The sequence below is a fragment of the Pseudoliparis swirei genome, chromosome 9 (assembly GCF_029220125.1).
Source record: "Pseudoliparis swirei isolate HS2019 ecotype Mariana Trench chromosome 9, NWPU_hadal_v1, whole genome shotgun sequence".
NCBI classification, from domain to species: domain Eukaryota; kingdom Metazoa; phylum Chordata; class Actinopteri; order Perciformes; family Liparidae; genus Pseudoliparis; species Pseudoliparis swirei.
In genome coordinates, this window is record NC_079396.1 from 16,358,526 (window position 1) to 16,378,976 (window position 20,451).

The following is a 20,451-nucleotide window of genomic DNA, read 5'->3' on the forward strand; positions in this document are numbered from 1 at the left end:
CACAAAGTTTATTATTTATTACAAGATAACATTACGTCAATTTGACTGAGGGTTAAGATTCATAACTTCATATTGTAGCGACCCTGGGTCAGGAAAGCTACGAGACGTATAGTTATTACCGTTTATTCGTAGCCTACGCCAAACAGTGAACACCGCAACACATTCTACTCCACTGTAAAGTATTTTACAGTGAATAATTGGAGTAAATTCATGAGCAAGAACAGTTGATGTGGTGACGTCACAAGACCAGAAAGACCGTCCTGCGTCCTCGAGAGTCTGGACTCCCAAGACCAGACTCCAAAGACCAGACTCCAGAAGAACACGAGTCTGTACTCGGTGTACTTGGTAATGATAAACGGCTGAAGTCAAAAAGCTGTCTAGGCTAACTTCTGCTAACGGTGAGCTGAGCGAGTCAACTTCAGCATCATGTGCCAGGCAGAAGTAGTAGAGCATAACACACCAGGTGCATCACACTCCTGTGACCAATCATGCTTTAGACAGAGGTTCGGACCGCCCCAGCTCATTTGAATATACGGACACGTAAATGTCACACATATATAAATGAAGAAATACGTGTGGACACATAAATAGAGAAATGAAGAAATACAGAAATAAATTTATTTTATGATGTCCTGTTGATTTATAACTTATATTTATTCATTCCTGTATTTATTTATTTATTTGTACATTTATTTAAGCATTTATTTATTCCTATATTTATTCATGCATTCATTTATTTATTTATACTTAAGTCATTTTGAGTCCTCCATATCCTCTTGCATCGCTCTTTCCCGTTATTTAATTTAGCGACAGTTTTTTTCTTGTGATAGTGGGCGAGCTGTACCCAGCATGCAGTTCGGCAGTGTCATATTATAAATGTACAATTATTAGTGTTACAAATTGTTCATGTGGAACAAACTGTTGTGGTGTTTTACCCTGTTAAAGAGCATTATACTGCCCAGCCCTAAAGCAAATGGCAAAAACACTTACTTTGTGCATCATTGTTTTTTGAAAATGCGATTTATTAATTCCATTTCTTGTAAGTCAATCTCACTTTTTCATTGCTTATTAATTATAACATCTACTCTAACCAGTCACAGATTGTCAAAACAATGCAATTTACTGCTTTTAACAAAGAAATACAATTATATTATACTTAAATAAGTTCAGGCTATTGGCCCGGCCCAACACCATATTTTCTATTCCTCATGTGGCCCCCTGTGAAAAAGAATTGCCCATTCCTGGTCTCGTCAGTAATTGGGTTATAGCGAGCAGGTGTGCAGGCAGCTCAGACGGATCTCTAATAAGGGGATTAGCGACAGGTGTGCAGAGGAACTCACTCAGGACTACCTGCGTGGCGCTTCAAAATACAATGAAGAACTTTCAGTGATCAGGGTTATTTCTCAAATATTGCTTGTCTATACACTTGATGAAATTAGAAATGATTATGCTACTTTATTAATTAGTTGGAATGCTTCAGCATTGTCCTTCAAATCTTTAATCAACTTCTATTTCTTCTTTACATATTTTGGTCCTTATCTCCTCCTTTATATTTTCAGCTACCGAAACCATTCGAATATAAAGAAATTCAGCTCCTTCAGGACTTGTGCGGAAAGACTTTTAGATTTTTAACTTTTCAAATGATCTTATTCTAAATATTTTATGTTAATATTTTGAATTGGATCACAATGGAGAAAGTCTTCAACTTTAAAAGCTGCCACACTCGTCTGTACGTTGACTTTTCATGGGATTCGGTCGCGCAAAACAATCGCGTCACTTTTGGTGTGTACGTACCTTAAGGGCTGCGTTCAAAAGCCTACCTTTCCTTCTCTAGGAGGGTTTCCCACTACACCTACAAAAGCCAGCAACACATGTCAATTTGCACTTGTTACATGTATATACAGCCTTCTCAAAATGAATTATGTCTTCACAGAAAACAACTATATTAAGGTTTAGGAAGATCATAGTTTCGAATCAAATAACTACAGAATTGCTGTAACTTCTGTGGAGGAAATCCATTACTTAAGTTATGCAACAAATCAACGTTTAGTCTCGTTTCACAGAGGGAACAAACAGCGGTCATCTGGGTTAGAAATATAACCTGCTAGGTGACATGTTGGCGAGCCATGAACAGCAAGCGCCGAGCTAATGCTAATTTGAGTCTGATCTGAAGCTTTTGTTGGGAGGCACTCTTCAACATGACTGTGTGAGTGTGTAATTGTGTGTAGGTGTGTATGTTTGTGATTGTGTGGAGGACTATTGAAGATCTAAATCTTTAATAAACACATTCTTTTATCCTTCCCTCATCTTCCCACATTTTCCCCTCCCTCATTTCTATTTTCCGTCACTACCTACCTTCAAATGAAACATGTGATTCATGAATGACATATATATATATTATTTATATATATATTTTTAATTTTTTTATCGCCTACGGTTTGAGTGCTGACTTCAATAACTCTTAAGTCAATAACTTTTATACTTGATATACTTTTGTCATCTTTCCCTTTATTCCTCTAATTTCTTAATTTAATTCTAATTTCTTAATCAATTATATTTTTTAAACCTAGTTTTGCACCCCCTGATTTAACTCCACCCTCTTCCTGGAAGAGGGATGTCTATCTGTTTTAGGTCTGGAGCAACACCACCTGAGAGGCATCACCTAATGTCGTAATCAGTGGGCGGGACATATATACTCCCAGATCCAGTGCTTTGTTCTCTCTCTCTTCACCGCCGAGCTGTGAACATTCTGTGGTACGGTGCCTAAATGTAGGCCACCATTTGTGTATTTTTGGGTGAAGCTGTGTAGGCTCTACACCAGGGGTCAGGAACCTTTTTGAATGGGAGAGCCATAAAAGCCAAATATTTCTAATTATATTTCATTGAGAGCCATATAGTGACTTTTTCTTCGCTCCGCCCCGTTGCGCTCAGACACGCCGGCATCGGAGCGCTGCAGCGCGCGAGACGGCGAATCGAGAAGTGTTAACGCGACACGTAGAGACAGAAGTGACATGCTGTTGTGTAGATACGATCAATAAGAGATGGCTGTTTAGTTTAATAAAAGAACAAAGACGTGCTCTTTAAGAAAAGGGACCTTAAATTACTTCTGCTGTAATCTGGCGCGATAGAGAAAATTACAGGGTGGCGGGCGGAGATTTTTTTTTAAACTCAACATTGTCTGGGAGCCATATGCCGTCACCGGAAGAGCCATAGGTTCCCGACCGCTGCTCTACAGCATACCCCATTGCTAAATCTCCAAATGTTACATTACTAATCAGATCGCAACATAAACCTTTTTTTTGTGAACAGTCTGAACTTAATACGACATGCATGCAGCTTGTCTCCTGATGCGTCACACTGCAATCTCGCATCCCTCTCCACCTCTCAGCACTGCTTCTATAATCGGATCACTTGGCTCCTGGACACCAAAATACTTTTCATTAAACAGGCCTTGTCTGTACCAAGAATTTGCCGCCAGCAGGGAACCATCCATCACCAAAACATGCAGCCATAATGCACAGTCACTGTTTAGTATCTGTGTGTCTTTGTAATATTCTCAGATCCACCATACTTTTGAAATGCAGCAAAATCCCGTTACAAAAATGTCAACCATTAATTGATATCACATAACAGCAATTCCATAAAGGGCCGGAAAAGTTTTTCATTTGTTTCTTCTAAACATCATCTTTCTTTAGAAATATCTCAGCAAAGCACAGACGCAGCAGGTAAGTGGACATAGTCTGAGTGAGCAACTGTCGCCATTGAGGGATAACAGTTGGTTTGCTTCAAGAAATGCAAGTAAAATGGTATTAGGCTGCTTCCAAATCTTATCCTTTGTTGGACTTGGAAAACCCTGATAAATCCACACTGAATTTATCTCCTGTAAATGTTGCTGCCGGGAGCAGAGTGGATAAGCAGCTGGCTGACCTGTCTTTTCAGGCTGACTGGCAGTACACATTTTCTGAACTAAAATTATTTTCATATGGGCTCCGTTGAAAAAAATCAAGAGTTTTTATTTAGTGATTTGTTGATTTCATTCCCCTGCACAGTAAAACCAGGTTTTATAGTTAACTAAGGGGATTTTCGGTCTAAGAGACGCAGCTGGGGTCGATAAGGATCTAATTGGTTCTTCTACCAAGACGCTGGTAAGAGCCCAACATGCAACGCCCTATTTAGTTGTAGTGTCACATACCATGACACTTTAGTCAGTGTGTGTGGTATGTGGTATGTGGTGTGGGTGTGTGTGGGTGTGTAAGGAAGCAGCACTGTGTCTCATCATATTTGATTATACAGGATTTGTCATGACAGCAGTCAAAAATCCCCAGTGGCTGTTTTTTCCCCCCACAGCAGAGTGAAATAAATAAGTTTACCTGTCGACTGCTGTTTTCTTTGATAAACATTGCCCAGAGCTAAGATCCTAAATCCACCTGATCAAACACAAAGCCTCTCTTCGAGTTCTACAGGTGTTCACACTTGAAGTTTACTTACAAAACTGAGGCCTGAAGCAGAACTATCCGTTATAGTTAATATCATCTTAAAAGTTGATTTTTCACTGAGTGATGCAACAAGTTGTGCAAAGCAAAACGGTCTTCACGTCAGTTTGTGTCTGTAATTGGAAACATAATAACCTCAATTATGATGTCACAGCTACAATTATTTATTGATTTGTGTAAACACCTCATATTCACATAACACTGCAGCGTTTGCCAAGTTAAATAAAATGTTACAGTCAGTGCAACACTTACAGATACACTGCAGATACATACACGCATGACGGGATGCTGCGCCATTAACGGATAATGCGTGTAGTCCACGTCATCGTACTTATAACATGATGACGAGAACAAATTCACAAGAACCAGTCACATTTATTTATAACAACATTCCAACAAAACTGCGGCACTAAAACACCACACACAAGAGCACGAGCCATTCAAATCGTATATTCACATCAGAAGGAAATATATTAACTATATTGTAACGGACTGAGTGACATGTAATGTTAACCTGTTATGTTATAAGTGTTTTTGTGTTAACAGGAATAAGTTCGAGATAAGAAGATTGGTTATTGCAATTACTGAGTTCAGGAGGTCAGTAAAGGTCTCATGACCTCTGTGTAGCTGTAAAATATGTCAATCATCCTAGCTACCTATGGAGGTGGATGGGACACATCAACGTACTTGGGATTGGCAGAGCGAGTGAAGGGGGATGTTGTTGTTTGGGTTACTTGCTGTTGAGAGTTAGTCTATGACCGGGATCAGATGCTTAAGCCTGGTGAAATCTGATTGAATGAAAGCTCTCCTTAAAACAAGCTGCAAGAGGAAGAGGAGGCACTTCAAATGTATGAAGCTGATCTGTTTGTCAAATTATCACACAGCCCTCCTAACAATGACATAACAGGCAGAACAAAGGGACATTTTTTACCTTGCCTCATGCTTTAAAAAAATTTGTTTTACTTTTATCTGTCCAAGTTTCTGTATCTCCTTTGGTAATTTTTCCTTTTCACATGTACATGGCCAACTAAAGCTGGACCCCACGATCAGCTTTAGTTGGCAATGTAATTTCTGTTTGGATTGGATTGGATTCAATTTATTGTCATTGCTAGAGTCTAGGTACAGAGGCAACGAAATGGCAAGAAATGATGAAAGATTACAGAATTACATGAGGAGAGAGAGCACATAAGCACTTACATTTTAAACATGACTTGCAACGGGGAGGGAGGGGGGGGGGGGGCAGGTAAGCCAAAGACTGGGTGATCTAAGCCCAGCCAATTGGGGGCAGAAGGAAACCAGCACAGACGAGCAGCCAGCCGGTCCAGCCGCCATTACGGCGCCAGTCACAGACCCTGTCCTGTCACACTGGGGGTACGAAGCAGGCGTGGGATGGGGGCGAGGGTAGTGAATGCATATCAGTGTGTTGAAAATGTGTGTATGAGTGGCCTGGTTTGTCGTCCTCCCCCAGGCCACAACAGACTTTCTCATTGAAACATTAAATTACTCATTTAAAGGCGGACTACGGTCCGGTTTAGGATCCAGATGCCGTTGTAACCGGACCTGGACCTAAAACTGTCACAGTTGTGCTTCCACTCTCCTGCCACCCTCGCCCACCCAACCCATGAGCTCAGTCACTCTCACCTTTCCACTCTGCTGCACCTATACTCCCTTTAGTATTTAAACCCATTTTACAGAAATGCACACTCTATGCTCATTCCATGCAGTTTGGGGCAAAAACAATGCATGCTTTTTTCATGCAGTACAAATAAAGCTGCTGGCTTGTATCAAATGTGTATCATTTAGATCACTTTTGAGAGCAATTGGAAAATGCAATGATTTGTTTGTGGAATTATCCCAAAACTCATGATTGCTCAATTAATACTGCTTTCCGTTTTCCGTGAATATCTTAACAGCACGTTTTGTATGTGGTCGAGTCTCCATTGCAGGCTTGTATGTATTTGGGTGCACCAATTAAATCCAAGAGCCATCTCTACAGGCATGTTGTCTTGTTCCAAGTGCAGCTGCCTGGTTGTTTTGGACCGCTTTGCTTCGGGAATAGACAATACAACCTCCATTTTAACAGCTAAAATCCCCACCGCTTTTACAAGTTCTTTTATCTCTTCTACTAAAGAGCCATTACAACCATTATTTCTATCTACCGAGTTCAATCCCAGAGTGTGAGCCATTTTCAGTTTTTTGAAAATAACTGCGTCGTCTCTAATAGATAACACCTTGCTGATGTGGTTCAGTTATCTCCACTAACACAGCAAAACAGCTGGCTGTTAAAAGCCAAATTAAACTGTCATCTGCTCTTTTTCCCCCTAAAGGGGGAGAGCAGCTTGCCTCACATCAAACACCCTGCCGCAAAGAGCGCCTCCTTGTTTCTGAGATAATAGTTTTAACTGCTTTGATTGTTATTCTACGGCTGTTTGGTCGAAACACAATCTCATCTGCAGATAATAGAGGTCTGCTGATGCCTTGTCAGAGATGTCGACATGGAGAAAGAACTGTGTGTGTGTGTGTGTCTAACTTAACCCTTGTCTCCACAGTCTTCAGGCTTGTTAAATGCACAGTTCAACCCCATTTAAAGCCAGTGCTTTCCTCATCGAACCGTCCCTCCCTCTACTTTTTTTAATTGTTCCGTTTCCTCTCTGCAGTCACTTTCTTCATTTGTTTTTATTATGGGGTTTAGGGACACTTCACATTAATAAATATTACTGTAAACGTGTCAGTGTTAACCAGAATGTGTAGAAGACCTTTAAGAGTGATGTTATGGATTCGGTAAGTAGTTGGGATGGCTGAAGGCCAGACTCAGGCTACTGCTTAAGAGTTTAGAGTTTTTGATGGTGATCACAGAATGGTCCAGACTGTACAGTGAGCCGTGATGCTCAGACAGGGCAAGAAAACACCCTGTTGCTGGTGTCGAAGAGCCAACCGGGAAATTATTTTTCAGGCAGCTCACTATAACCCGATGGCTGGTCACATGGGATACGAAAAACATTACACTGGATAATGACCCGATTTTATTGGCTGGGCATCCGGGCCGATGTGCGCCCTTGGTGCGCGTCCTGCCTGGAGTGTCATGGTTAACCAAATTAAATAAATGTACCTGTGATTTACAAGAGTTTAAAATATTCAAGAATCCTTTATTGTCATTTTGTGACAAAGGGATGCAAACAGCAGCAACAAAAACAATTGCAGATAATATAGCTAACATCAGGAAAACATTGTCTACAAACTTTGATGTTTTGGCACCAAGCATCTAAAATAGAAACGGAATCCAACTCCTCTCCACTTCTCTGGGAATCCCCAATTGAGCCAAGTCTGTCAAGATGTGAACCTCACGTTCCTGGGTTAGTTATCAGGCTGTCGTGGTGTAGCCTTAGGCCCGAGCCTATTTCAGGTCTCCTCTCCGCTGGCAGTGACTCCTTGTTTGCTGCTGATTGGTTCACATATCTGAGGGGATATGCTGTCTCCAAGCTGAGGTTTTTCACTGATGGATTGTACAATTTATTACCTTGAAACAATTATTTGACTCTCTCTCTTTGCAGTCATCGATCGCCTTTCTGTGGTGAGACGTTTTTTATATCAATCCATTTTCTTTTATTTCAGTGACAGTACGACTCTCAGGCGACAACAAACCTCCCCCCCCCCCCCCTTTACTTAGCTTTGTGGATTTCTGAAAACAAGACATCAGGGCAAGAAAGGGTGTCTAAAGAAGGGTCAACAGGGATCTCGCATCGACAGCTACTTTCTGAGAAGCAGGTCGAGTCAGTCGACTGAAGTTCAGCAGCAGGGCCAAAACCACAGTCTGCAGGACATCAACATCCCTGTCCCAGAAGAAGACGAACCTTGCACAGGAAACCAACCTGAACCCAGCCCAGCAAGACCTGCAGTGGAAAAGAAGATCCAGGGGCGAAGGCCACTGATCAAGTGGCCAAAATCCTGTGAAAAGGCACTGTGGATGGAGGTCAACATTGACCTCTGCAACATCTTAGAGAAACTCAGAGGCACCACGAGGAAGAAGCTGGAGAAAATGGGAGATCTTATATACAGCTATGCATCGGAAAGGTTTGGAGCAGTTGAAAGAAAGAGATCTGAACCGACAATCCCCACTAAGTCCAGGAGGCAGAAGGAAATAGATCGCCTAGTCAGAGAGAGAAGGCAGCTGAAGAAGCAGTGGAGGAAAGCCACAGAGGAGGAAAAGGAGGGCATCAACGTCTTGCAGGAGGAAATCCGGAGTAGACTTGGGACACTGAGAAGAGCGGAAAATCTGGTAAAGAAGCGCAGAAGGAAGGAACAGACAAGATCACGCTTCTACAAAGACCCCTTCAAATTCGTGAAGAGTCTCTTTACAGCGGAGAAGAGTGGAAGCCTCTCAGTGTCAAGGGCAGACCTGGAAAAACATCTGGAAAAGTCCTGCACAGATGCCAAACGCCACGAAGAGGTTATTCTCCCATCTGACATGCCACCAATCAATCAGCCAGAGCACCAGCTAGACATCAGCCCACCCAGATGGAGCGAAGTTGAGAAAACGGTGCATAGAGCAAGGGCTGCTTCAGCCCCAGGTCCTAACGGAGTTCCATACAGGCTCTACAAAAATGCACCAGATGCCCTGCGATTCCTCTGGAAGCTCATGAGGGTGGTCTGGCAAAAGAAGGAGATACCAACATCCTGGCAGAGAGCTGGAGGAATCCTTATCCCAAAGGAAAAGGACTCTTCAGAAATCGGCCAATTCCGCCAGATCAGCCTCCTGAACGTCGAGGGGAAGATATTCTTCAGTGTGGTTGCTCACAGGCTGGCAGGATATCTGCAAAGAAACCATCTGATTGACACATCAATCCAGAAAGCAGGCATCTCTGGCTTCTCCGGTTGTCTGGAACATGCGAGTATCATCTGGCATCAGATCAAAGTTGCCAAGAGGGAGGGAACAGATCTTCACGTGGTGTTCCTGGATCTCGCCAACGCCTTTGGCTCAGTCCCTCACAACCTCCTTTGGACCGCCTTCGACTTCTTCAGGGTCCCTGTAGCCCGAACAGGCCTTGTCAAGGCCTACTTCCAGGACGTGCAGGTGTGCTTGTCAACAGCAGAGTACACCACAGCATGGCAGCATCTAGAAGTGGGAATTATGGCCGGCTGCACCATCTCCCCGCTAGCCTTCACAATGGCCATGGAGATGATAATTCGAGCATCTCGGTGGGTGGTTGGAGGACAGCTTATAAGACCTGGCCTGAGGCTGCCGCCTGTGAGAGCTTACATGGACGACCTTACCACCCTCACTACAACCAAGGCTTGCACTGTAAGGCTGCTGAGAAAGCTGAAAGATAACATCGAGCTGGTTCGGATGAAGATCAAGCCAAGCAAGTCCAGAAGCATCTCCATCGTCAAGGGGAAGCTGTCAGACCAACGCTTTCTCATTGGCGATGAGCCTATTCCAACTGTCTCTGAGAAGCCTGTGAAGAGCCTTGGCCGATGGTATGATGCCTCCCTTAAGGACAAAGAGCAAGTAGATCAGCTCAGGAAGGATGTAGCTAGCGGACTGGGGTGTTAAGCTTCGTGCGTTTGCGGTGGAGATTTAACAGAACTTAGAAGAGTAGAAGGCTTTCTTTAGCCTTTCAATAGGCATAGTTTATTTACCTCCGTTCGTGGCATGACAGATGCGCCAATACTGCTGCCTTCTGCTCCGGTTTCATAATAATCAATTTTAGTCACATGGAGTCAGGATATAGGGTCAGTGACGTCACGTCCTGGACGCACTGTAGACAACATTGCCCTCTGCAGGACACAATGAGCAAGGGCGCACATAATAGTACAATATTTAACACCCCCACTCGATCCTAGCTTATTGTGATACATTTTTCACAACAGAATATAAATAAAACAAATATTCTCCCCATTTGACTTCAATACAAAATAAACAACAATACAATGGCACATTTATGCATCTCTTGCACCGCTGCCGATTTACCGGATTTCTGGCAAGTGCAATAGCTCCTTGGTTGTCATCATAAACCTTGGTTTGCCCATATTGATAATCATCAATACCCTTGAGTAGCTGTTGTAAATACATACACTCCTGTATGGCTGACGCTAAGGCCATGTATTCTGCCTCGCAGGTAGACAGTGCAACTGTTGGTTGTTTTCTACTCTTCCATGAAATGAGAGCTTCTCTCACTCAGACTGGCACAGTACCCTGTGGTGCTACGTCTGTCTGTAACCTCTGAGGCCCAGTCTGCATCACTATGTACTATTAGGCCCAGTTTACCTGCGTCATCCTTTTTGAAGCATAATCCACGGTCTGTTGTACCCTTAAAATACCTTAACACATGTTTCACAGTGCTCCAATGCTCTTCACTTGGTTCAGAAAAATGCTGGGAAAGTTTACTGACCACAAAACTCAAATCTGGTCTAGTACATGTAGCCAAATAGATCAGACTTCCTACTGCCTCTCTATACATCCTTGGCTTTTCCATTTTTTCAGCATTTTCTGTGTATTCAAGTTTAGATTCACATGGGGTTTCTCTGACTCTACAATCTTGCATTCCAAATCTGGAGAGGATTTTGTTCACATACCTTTCCTGTGACATTGTGACTTGACCTTCTGACTGGTTAAAATCTATACCAAGAAAATTGTTTAATTCCCCCAGGTCTTTCATTTTAAACCTATCAGTGAGCATCATTTTGACACTTTTCACAACCTCCTCTTTGTTAGCAGCAATTATCAGATCATCAACCCATACAATCAGAATCACTTTTTCGTTTTGTTTTTCCCTTGTGTATTGACAGTGATCAGCAGGATTTTGTTCAAAACCATTTTCAGTTAGATATGCATGTAACAGAGCATTCCAGTTTCTGCCTGACTGCTTTAGACCATATAGGGACTTCTGTAATTTGCAAACCAACTTTTCTCCAGTTTCTGACTTTTTGACATAACCTTCAGGTTGTTCGCAATAAACCTCACAATCAATGGGTGCATTCAGATATGCAGTTTTCACATCCATTTGGTGTAAAACTAAATCGTCCTGCACTGCCTTTTGCATGACAACTCTAATAGTTGTCATGTCAGCTGTAGGTGAGAAAGTCTCCTCGTAGTCTATGCCTTGTTTTTGGCTGTAACCTCTTGCAACAAATCTTGCCTTATGCTTGTCTGACCCGTCAGTATCACACTTTAGAGTATAGACCCACCTACCCCCCACTGCCTTTTTGCCTAGAGGCAACTGGGTGATCTTGAATGTGTCATTCTCTTCTAGTGACTGCATTTCGTCATTCATTGCATCGATCCACTGCCGTGACTTGGTTGATCCTATGGCCTCCTGGTAATTTTGTGGTATGTCACACACTGCTCTATAACAAGAGTCTACACATGTTATCAGTTGGTCTACTGTATCTTCAGTCTCATAATCCTGTAAGTACGTTGGCTTTCTCCTAGCTCTAGGTGGATTCCTTCTAGCCTCACGGTCTACTGTATCTTCAGTCTCATAATCCTGTAAGTACGTTGGCTTTCTCCTAGCTCTAGGTGGATTCCTTCTAGCCTCACTCTTCGTGTCTGGCTGTTCACATTCAGCCACAGAAACATCACCTTGAACACTTTGATCTGATGTATTTTCAATTTTTTCATCAACATTTTCCTCATCGTCAGGAACCCAGGGGTGTACCTCTCTGTCCTGACATTCAATGTGTGACCCAGGTGTCTGTGTTTCTTTCTCTTTGACTGTCTTGTTTGTGAACTTCAGTAACCTATGTTTTTGGACCTTATCTGTCTCTGAACAGTACACAAGATAAGCTGAACTGTTCTTATCGTATCCGACAAAAATGCCTTGCTCACATCTGGAATCTAACTTCCCCTTCTCTTGTGCGTAAGCAAAACACACAGATCCAAACTTCTTAAGTCTAGACATGTCTGGCTTCTTGCCTGTGAGCATCTCATAAGGCGTTTTCTTTGTGCGATTATTGTAACACCTGTTTCTCACATATGCTGCCGTCTGTACAGCATAATTCCACAGTGTATCTGGCAACTTACTGTCCAACAGCATACATCTGCCCATTTCATAGAGGGTTCGCCAACCTCTCTGCTGTGCCGTTTTGGTGAGGTGAATAGGGTGCAGATGTCTCATGCCTAATCCTATTTTTGATTAACAGTGATTGGAATTCTCTGCTAGTAAATTCACCTCCGTTGTCTGAACGTAAACACTTTACTTTTCCATAAGGTGCTGAGTCTGCCAAGAACCTCTCTGTGGCATGTATTGCATCACTTTTGGATTTAAGAAAATAAACTGTTATGGCACCCGAATAGTCGTCTGTAAAAGACTGTGCATATTTGTGCCCTTCTAAACTTGGGGTTCTCATGGGACCGGCTAAATCAGTGTGGACCAGCTGTAGAGGTTCTGTAGCCTTTCTGTCTGGCTCCCTATTCCTTGTCTGGGTGAATTTCCCTTTAGTACAAATTTCACACAGCTGTGCTGGCCTGACTGCACTGCCTCTAATCTCCATGCCTTTACCACACCCAGTAACTTTTGTACGTCCTCATAATTACAATGTCCCAAAATCTCATGCCAAGTTTGCATGTCGTGGCACGCATTACATTTGTCAACATTTTTCTGAACAGTTGGCAAGTAAAACAGATTACCACTTTCATGGAGGTCAAAACGGTTGTTACCACTCTTGGTGATCATGTGGCAGTCCCCCTTCTTGAAAGTCACTGTCGCTCCTTCATTTGTAGCTCTTGCCACTGAGAAAATGTCGTGTGGATACGTCGGCATATACAGTGCCTCATGCAGCTGTGCTCTTTGTTGACGTCCATTGTTGTCTAGCAGGTAGATCATCGCCGTCCCTCTGCGTTGCGCCATCCCGCTGCATTTCGTCCCATCTGCCAGCTCGATTGAATGACTGTCGGGCTGGAATGTGTTGTCAAAGCTTTTGAACTTGGCGATGTCGTTCACTATGTGGGATGTCGCTCCGGCGTCGACCATGATGCCTTTCTTCTTCACATTGGCTGATGGCCTCTCGCTGTTTGCCTGCTTGGCCATGAAGCAATAATCCTCGTCGCCGTTGTCCTCTTCTTCCTCTGCAACCTTCCTGGCTCCGTCTCCTCTTCCCTTTTTCCTGCACAGGGAATCTGTGTGTGTGTTACTCCTGCAGTGACTGCACCACACTTTCTGTGTGCACTTGCTTCTAATGTGTCCTTTTTCTCCACACTTGTAACAAGTCACTGAAGTCAGAGTGACTTCTTCATTCTTCCTGTGTCTGGGTGCCTTGTCTACTTTGCCTTGTGTTACTCTTCATCACAGTCTATAGATCCAGTCGCCCTCATCTTCTCAGATTCCTCATAGACCCTCAGTCTTCTCTTAAAGTCTTTAAATGTAACATCGTCCTCGTTCTGTGTTACATGGACAGCCAGGGGCCTGAATGAATCTGGCAATCCATTCAAAATGGTGGCTACAAGCAGCCCATCACTCATGTTCTCTCCTGCATCACGTAGAGCTGCAATTATATTCTCAGCTCTTATCATGTAATCCGTGACAGTTTCATTGTCTGCCATTTGTATGGTGGTCAATGATGTGTACAGGTTTAGAATCCTTGGCTTGCTTTTTCCTGAATAGTGCTCTCTCAATAATGTCAGGGCTTTCCTTCCATCCTCGGCGGCATCATGTCTTATCAATGACAGGCTTTTATCATCCAGGGCATTCACTAACTGTGCATAAGTCTTCATTTTTCCCTGGATCTGCAGCTAAAGCGGCTTCACCCGTGGGCACTCTCAATATAGTCTCTTTTAGTTTCAGAATGTGCAGACGGCTCAGGAATCGCGTCTCCCACAGATCATACTTAACTTCGTTTCCGTCAAATAGAATCTGCTGGGGTGTTCCTGCTCCAGCCATCCTTCAACGTTATATCCACGCTAACACGTCCTCTCTTCATACAGTTTTACTGTCTCCAAACACCGGCATTTCCTGGGCCCATAACCTGTTAAGCTTCGTGCGTTTGCGGTGGAGATTTAACAGAACTTAGAAGAGTAGAAGGCTTTCTTTAGCCTTTCAATAGGCATAGTTTATTTACCTCCGTTCGTGGCATGACAGATGCGCCAATACTGCTGCCTTCTGCTCCGGTTTCATAATAATCAATTTTAGTCACATGGAGTCAGGATATAGGGTCAGTGACGTCACGTCCTGGACGCACTGTAGACAACATTGCCCTCTGCAGGACACAATGAGCAAGGGCGCACATAATAGTACAATATTTAACATGGGGAACATCGACAGAACCGCACTACCTGGCAAGTTGAAGCTCTGGTGTATGCAGTTCGGGCTCCTTCCACGCCTCTTATGGCCACTTACCATGTATGAAGTCCCGATCTCGAAAGTGGAAAAGCTGGAGAGGCTGATCAGCACATATGCAAGGAAGTGGCTTGGGCTTCCCAGGTGCCTCTGCAGTATAGGGCTCTATGGCAAAGGAGTATTAGAACTGCCCATTTCCAGTCTGGCAGAGGAGTATAAATGTGCCAAAGTTAGACTGGAAATGATGCTATTGGATTCGAGTGATCCATTTGTAGCCCAAGTTGCACCCATCCTGGCTACTGGGAGGAAGTGGACCCCACTGGAAGCAACCAAGCAGGCAAAGGCAGCACTCAAGCACAGGGACATCGTGGGCCGAGTGCAGCACGGAAGGAGTGGTCTTGGAGCCGAAGCCAGTACACCGGCCTGGAGCAAGGCTACTCCGTTCCAGAGACGCAAGCTGGTGGTCCAGGAGGTACGTCAGCAAGAGGAGGCAGCAAGGTGTGCAAAAGCTGTGTCACAGGCAAGGCAGGGGCAGTGGATGAATTGGGATGGAGTGGAGAAGAGGAAGATCTCCTGGCAGGAGCTGTGGGAGATGGAGGCATTTAAGGCTAGCTTCACCATCAGGGCCACTTATGATGTACTGCCGTCTCCCAAGAATCTTAGCCAGTGGTACGGAGAAGACCCCACATGCTCCCTCTGCCCAACTCCAGCTACACTAAAGCACATCCTGGTGGGCTGCAAGACCGGCCTCACTCAAGGCCGGTACACCTGGCGGCACAACCAGGTGCTACAATGTCTTGCGGCAGTGCTGGAGAGTCGACGGGTGAGCGTCAATGCCCTTCCTCCACCATCTCGTAGGCCGGCAACAACATTTGTCCGGGAGGGCGAGGGCCAGGCCACTCTCACCACTTCAAGACCAGAAACTGGACAGCTAAGTGGGGCACGGGACTGGAAGATGCTGGCAGACCTAGGCCAGAAGCTCCGCTTTCCAGCAGAAATAGCATCTGCGACCAGACCTTGTGCTTTGGTCGGCCTCACTCAAGCAAGTTTATATCATCGAGCTCACGGTGCCCTGGGAGAGTGCGGTGGAGGAGGCCTACGAGCGCAAGAAGATAAGGTATGTGGACCTTGCAGCAGATGCACATCAACGAGGCTGGAAAGCTAGGGTCTGTCCAGTTGAAGTAGGCTGCAGAGGATTTGTAGCCACCTCAACATCCAGGCTTCTTCGAGAGATGGGAGTGCGGGGGAAGGCCCACAGGCAAGCAGTCAAAGACCTTTCCAGGGCTGCTGAAAAGGGAAGTCAGTGGCTGTGGATTAAGAGGAAGGACTCCACCTGGGCTGTCGGATGAGTGATGACATCTAGGGTGTGAGCCCGGGACGCCGGATCTCACTGCTGAACCCTCTGGAGATGTCATGGGTCAATCAGCGAAATATCGAAGAAGGAGGGCGCCCACTTGATAACCCATAGGATGCCATCAATCATTCGACCAGCCCACGGAGTCTCGAGTATGCAGAAAGGGATATTTACACCTTGTCCTACATAACAGATCATGGGGCGATAATTACACAGTAAATACTCAGTTCTCATGTTAATGTTATTGGCTGAATCTGACATGGCACACTTGTTAGAGTCTGCCATATGAAGAAAAAAATTAAGACAAATACAACAATGTTCTTGTTTCACTAGGTTTTTTTAATTTTTTAAAGACAGACATATTGTAAGCAGAGGTGTTCGCATTTGGCCACTCTGGCTTCTAGATGAAGAAAGATTGATGCAAAAAGAGAAGGAGGGATGGAAGTAAATACAATTCAATTTCAAATTGATCACGCTTCTTCGATGGTTCTGTCTCATAAACCAACTTGCGGATCAGGTAAATAAATACACAGAAAAGCCCAAACTTAAGGATGCAATTAATGCAACCTCCTGTATTACAACGCAAATACATCTTTTTTTTGTCTTGGCCAACTGAACTACAGTTTTTTTAAATCTCGGTGCTCAGAACAATCATTAAAGATCACCACACTTACAGGCTGGAGCCCACTGTTCGTCCTCGCACTCAAACTATCCAATCACTGCTAAATAGATGTCAGTATCGACCTGACACATGAGCTCAGAGTCTCGTTGACACCCACCCCTGTATTGTCTGTAGGCTACTGGACAATTTCTTCCAGTCCAACTTGTGTTTTTAAAGCATGCAATTTACTTGTGGGTATTTATATTTGCACGTTTTGATTCAGTTTTGTAATATATATCAAATGATACCCTGGAATTGTATCCTTTATTTAAATGCATCATGCCAGTTGAGTGAATTAGACATGCAATGTTGAAATGCTTGTTGAAGATTCAAATACCTCTTTATTGGATAACAATTAAATTTTTGCATTTGGCATTAATTGTGTTACGTCCCCTTTTGGTCTAAGGGATAAGCGGGGGGAACGAACACAGGACAGTCAAAGAATAAGTGGAAACGCTCAAAATTACGAGTATCGTGGTCAAATAATATTTATTTATAATATACAAGACAAAGGTTCAATAACGTGGGAGAGATCGGGACAGTTGCGGTTGTGCCAAACAAATGAACTCAAGATAACAAAACTAGGCCTGGCTATCTACCTCTGAAAAGAAACAAACTAAATGGCTCCACTAGCTTCTCTAACAAAGTTTGCGTCAAAACAATACAGAGGCAGCAACAACCATTAACCTAGTGTTTCTAGACACATAGTACCTACATGAGTGCATAAATGTACAGGGTACCCCAAACTTACCTACTGTCCACAACCTCTCACCACAAACCTTCGATCACTCGGTGGCAGTGTCCACATTAACACTCTGCCCAAAAACCACCACCCCAAAGTCTTCCGTCTTCTCGGCTTTAAACAGGGCCCGCCCAGCCGATTGGCCAGCTCGCCTTCTTGCACCCAGGTGAGTTGGATTGGCCGGTTTAGGTGGCGATTGATTTCACCTGAAGAGAACACAAGGGGGGGAGGGGAACACACACATACAAAACTGACACGTAACACCCTCACCCATATAAGCCCAAACATATTGTTTGGAGCTACATAGCATGTGACAACGCGTCGGCAATCACATTCTCTGACCCCTTCTTATGGCTGATTTCAAGGTTGTAGTCCTGAACAATCAGAGACCAACGCATAAGACGCTGGTTGTTGTTTTGCATCCGGGAAAGAAACACAAGTGGGTTATGGTCAGTGAATACTCGAATAGGTTTCTCACTTGACCCAAGATAAACCTCGAAATGCTGTAGGGCGAACAACATTGCCAGAGCTTCCTTCTCTATTGTGGAATAGTTCAGCTGATGCTTGTTGAACTTCCAGGAGAAGTAACTCACGGGATGATCGAGGCCCTGGCCATCCTCTTGCAGAAGAACTGCACCAGCTCCAACTGCACTGGCATCAACTTCTAACTTAAAAGGCAACTCGAAATCTGGTGCAGTCAGAATAGGAGTGCAACACATTATACCTTTAAGGTTTTCAAAAGACTGTTTGCAGTCGCGAGACCACACAAAGGGCTTTGCGGGACTGGTTAGTGCGGTCAATGGCTCTGCTACAGAGGAGAAGTTTTTGCAGAACCGTCGATAATATCCCGACATCCCTAGAAATCGGCGCAGCTCTCTTCTGGTCTTCGGTTCAGGGAATGCTACAATGGCTGCAATCTTTGCATCCGCAGAACAAACCTGTCCTCGACCAACCTGCTGACCAAGATAGAGAACAGTCCCTTTTCCAAACTCACATTTGGCCAGGTTGAGTGTTAGGGATGCACTGGACAGACGCTTGAAAACTTCCCTCAACGTAGTCATATGACCACCCCAGTCATTGGAATAGACGAAAATATCGTCTAGGTAGGCTCTACAGTTCGGAACATCTCCCAGTACTGCATTGATTAGCCTTTGAAAAGTAGCGGGGGCATTACACATACCAAACGGCATAACGGTATACTGTAGGAAACTGTCAGGCGTCACAAAAGCTGAAATTTCAGAAGCACGGGGGGTTAAAGGAACTTGCCAATATCCCTTCAACATGTCAAGTTTGCTTATGTAATTGGCTGGACCAATCTCATCAATGCAGTCATCAATGAGGGGTAATGGCTGTGCATCTGGGAGAGTCACAGCATTTACCTTGCGGAAGTCAGTACAAAACCTTGGACTCCCATCAGACTTTGTATCCAGGATACAGGGGGAACTCCATGGACTGGAACTTGGCACTGCAAAGCCATTCTGCACAAGGTAGTCCACCTCCTTTCTCATGACTTCTCTCTTCACTGGATTTACCCGATAGGCATGCTGCTTGATTGGGGTATGGTTGGTCAATACAATGTCATGGGTTATTACAGACGTTTGGGAGGGAATGTCCTTGAACAGACATGGAAACTCACAAATAAGTTTCATAATTTCAGTACTCTGGTCAACAGTGAGATGAGACAAGTATTTGGGCAATTGAGACAATACCTCAGTATAACTTAGCCTGGCCCCCTGAGTGGTAGCATTACGCATCACCAACCCATCTTCCTCACAATCGACAGGGAGACTCACCGTGGAAACTGCGGCCACAGGTGAGACAGTTGTCGTTGGCTTGGCCTCCGGTGACCCTGTGGGATCTTCGCTGGAATGGTACAGTTTCATCATATTTACATGGCACACTCTATTCTTTCGCCTCCGGTCTGGAGTTTGAATCACATAATTTGTCTCACTGAGCTTCTTCTCCACAACGTAAGGACCGGAAAACTTAGCCTCGAGTGCAGAACCAGGTAAAGGTAAAAGAATCAACACTCGGTCACCTGGCTTAAACAACTGTGCGACCGCTCGGCGGTCAAATCGCTTCTTCATCCGAGCCTGGGAAGAGGTTAGGGCCTCCCTAGCTAAAGAACAAGCTCGATCGAGGCGCTCTTTGAGCTTGTTGACGTCGTCCGGAATACTTTGGACCATCTTTAGGGGGGTGACCAATTGTTCCTTTAGAACTTTCAATGGACCCCTAATGTCCAAAAACCAATTCAGCAGGACTGAAACCTATGGACTCCTGTACAGCTTCGCGAGCAGCGAACATAACCAGTGGAACACTGTCATCCCAATCCCTCTCTGATTCGTGACAGTGTTTACGTAACATGGATTTCATGGTCTGGTGAAATCTTTCGAGTGCACCTTGGCTTTCTGGATGGTAAGGACTGGACGTTACATGTTTAATTTGCAAGGTACGAAGTGCTTGGGCAAAGGCTTTCGATTTGAAATTCGTGCCTTGATCGGTTTGAACTACTTTCGGCAGACCAAACAGTGTAAAGAATTTTACCAGAGCCTTTGTGATAACTGGCGCAGTTATCCTTCGTAGAGGGATGGCTTCTGGGAACCTAGTGGAAGCACACATGACCGTTAGTAGAAACTGATTTCCCGTTTTAGTCTTTGGCAACGGCCCAACACAATCCACAATAATTCTTTCAAACGGCTCTCCCATTGCCGGAATAGGACAGAGGGGAGCGGGAGGAATTACCTGATTGGGTTTTCCTACAACTTGACACACATGACAAGTACGACAATAACTAACGACATCTTTTTTGAGACCTGGCCAAAAGAAATGTCGGAGGACTCGGTCATAAGTTTTTGTGATCCCCATGTCCTGACCATGGGTGATCATGAGCTAAAGCTAAGACCTGAGAACGATAGGAAGTAGGCACTACC